A 3,410-nucleotide genomic window follows, 5' to 3' on the forward strand; every position below is an offset into this window, starting at 1 on the left:
TTTTTGTATTTTTTAGTAGAGACAGGGTTTCACCGTGTTAGCCAGGATGGTCTCGATCTCCTGACCTCGTGATCCGCCCATCTTGGCCTCCCAAAGTGCTGGGATTACAGGCTTGAGCCACTGCGCCCGGCCAACTTGACTTTTAAGCAATTACTTTTAGCTTACTTATAATGGCAGCATTGTTTCTTTGTGAAAATGAAACTTTCTCAGCTTATCCACTAAATTTTCAGCAACATCCCAAACCACCAAAGACTCACTCATTTTACTTCTGGCCATCAGCAGTCTGGTGCCTTCACTTGGAACACCACCCCCAGCCCTATTTTTTGTTTTTGAGGTGGGGTCTTGCTTTGTTGCCCAGGCTGGAGTGCAGTTGCGGGATCCTGGCTCACTGCAGCTTTGGCCTCCCAGACTCAAGTGATCCTCCTACCTCAGCCTCCCAAGTTGCTAGGACTACAGGCCTGTGCCACCATGGCTGGCTAATTTTTTATTTTTTAATTTGTTGTTGAGATGGGGTCTTGCCATGTTGCCCAGGCTGGTCTCACACTCCTCAACTCAAGCAATCCTCTGGTCTTGGCCTCCCAAAATGCTAGGATTACAGGCAGGAGTCACTATTCCCAGCTTTGGACCCCTTTTAAGAATGGCATGGCGAGCTAGGTGTGGCAGCTCACACTTGTAATCCCAGCACTTTGGGAGGCTAAGGAGGGTGGATCACTGGAGGTCAGGAGTTCAAGACCAGCCTGGCCAATATGGTGAAACCCCATCTCTACTAAGAATACAAAAATTAGCCAGGTGTGGTGGCATGTGCCTGTAGTCCCAGCTACTTGGGAGGCTGAGGTTGTGGTGAGCCGTGATCACACCATTGCACTCCAGCCTGAGCTATAGAGTGAAACTCAGTCTCAAAAAAAAAAAAAAAGGCACAGTGGCCACTTCCCCTCTTGCCCCAGCCATGGCTAACATATAGAGAGTGTGATCTTCCAGACACTGTGCATACATTATCTTACTGGGTCCTCACCATATACCTATATAATGGGCACAGTTATCTCAGTTTCATAGATAAGAAAACTTGGGCTCAGAAGGGGAGAGTAAATTGCCAAATGTCACACAGCTATGAAATATCTGAGCTGGGATTCAAATCAGGTCTGTCTGACTTCAAAGCCCTTGTTCACTTTGGAGACTTTCTGGCCCTGCACTGTCCAACAGAAATATAACAAAAGCCACTTATAAAAAAAAAAGTTCAATGGGGCGTGGTGGTGCTCGCCTGTAATCCCAGTACTTTGGGAGGCTGAGGTGAGAGAATCAGGAGGTGAACTCTCACGACAACCTCCATCTCCTGGGTTCAAGCGATTCTCCTGACTCAGCCTTCTGAGCAGCTGGGATTACAGGCATGTGCCACCATGCCCTGCTATTTTTTTTTTTTTTTTTTTGAGACAGAGTCCCACGTTGTCACCCAGGCTGGAGTGCAGTGGCCCAATCTCGGCTCACTCCAACCTCTGACTCCTAGGTTCAAGCAATTCTCTTCCTCAGCCTCCTGAGCAGCTGGGATTACAGGCGCTTGCCACCACGCCTGGCTAATTTTTTTGTATTTTTAGTAGAGACAGGGTTTCACCATGTTGGCCAGGCTGGTCTCCTGACCTCCAGTGATCTTCCCACCTTGGCCTCCCAAAGTGCTGGGATTATAGACATGAGCCACTGTGCCTGGCCACTATATGTATATTTTTATATCTAGAATGAGATTTATCATAAGGAATTGGCTCAAGTGATTATAGAGGCCGAGAAGTCCTACAATTTGTCATCTGCAAGCTGCATACCGAGGAAAGGTGATGGTGTAAATTCCAGTTTGAATCTAAAAGACTGAGAATCAGGAGTGCCAATGGTGTTTAAGTCCCAGTCCCAGGGCAGGAGACGACCAATGTCTCAGCTTAAGCAGACAGGCAGAGAGATAATTCAACCTTGCTCTGCCTTCCTGTCCTATTTGGGTCCCCGAGGGGTTAGATGATATCCATCCAGATTGTGGATTGCAGTCTACTCTACTCAGTCCACCAAAGCTAATCTCTTCCTCAAGAAACACACCCAGAAATAACATTTAACCAGATACCTGGGCAACCTGTGGCCCAGTCAAGTTGACACAAATAATTAACCAGCACAGTGTTCTGTATTATTTCCCAGTGTTCTCCAGCAGGATTAAGGCCTAGATGCCTGCAAGAAAGTCGCTTGATAACAATGTTTATTGGCTGCCTCCCCTTCCCTGTTTCACTCCCCTACTACCCTACCAGTGTCTCCTGAGATTACTTTGCAAATCTTGCAAATCAACTACCTGCACTCAAATACTTGTCTTAGGAGCCAGGCACAGTAGCTCATGCCTGTAATCCCAGCACTTAGGGAGGCCAAGGTGGGTGGATCACCTGAGGTAAAGAGTTCGAGACCAGCCTGGCCAACATGATGAAACCCCATCTCTACTAAAAATACAAAAATTAGCTGGGCGTGATGGCGTGTGCCTGTAATCCCAGCTACTTGGGAGGCTGAGGCAGGAGAATCGCTTGAACCCAGGAGGCGGAGGTTGCAGTGAGTCGAGATTGGGCCACTGCACTCCAGCCTGGGTAACAGAGTGAGAGTCAGTTTAAAAAAAAAAAAAAAAAATTGTCTTAGGGTCTGCTTCTGGGGAACCCAAACTAAGACAGAAAGCAGTCATTTATTCATTCAACAAATATTCATTAAGCCCTTCTATGAGTCAGACCCTGTGTAGATCATGGGGATAAAGCCTTGAACAAGACACGATGTGTCCCTCCTCTCAGGGAGCTGATAGTCCAAGGAATAGGCAGTGATAAGAAAACAAGTAATGCCAACATTTTGAATAGTGACAAATATGGTGAAGAAAATAATACAAGAAGTGATGAAGTAGTTTATATGAAGTGGTCAGAGAGGGTCTCTCTGAAGAGCTGACATTTATGCTGAGACCTAAAGGATGAGAAGGGGCCAGCCATGAAACAATTTTGGAGAAGAGCATTCCAGAAAGATCATAGTAAGAAGAGAGGCTCTATGGGCATGGTGTCACGTGCCTGTAATCCCAGCTACTTAGGAGGCTGAGGCAGGATAATTGCTTGAACCTGGGAGACAGAGGTTGCAGTGATCCTCCTGCATCAGCTTCCCAAAGTGCTAGGACACTGTGCCCAGCCCAGAACTTTTTGTTTTTAAACTTTCTTTTTTCTTTTTTTTTTTTTTGAGGCAGAGTCTCGCTCTGTTGCCTGGGCTGGAGTGCAGTGGCCAGATCTCAGCTCACTGCAAGCTCCGCCTCCCGGATTTACGCCATTCTCCTGCTTCAGCCTCCTGAGTAGCTGGGACTACAGGCGCCCACCACGTCGCCCGGCTAGTTTTTTTGTATTTTTAGTAGAGACGAGGTTTCATCGTGTTAG

This window comes from Colobus angolensis, unplaced genomic scaffold (assembly GCF_000951035.1).
Source record: "Colobus angolensis palliatus isolate OR3802 unplaced genomic scaffold, Cang.pa_1.0 Scaffold114, whole genome shotgun sequence".
Taxonomy (NCBI): domain Eukaryota; kingdom Metazoa; phylum Chordata; class Mammalia; order Primates; family Cercopithecidae; genus Colobus; species Colobus angolensis.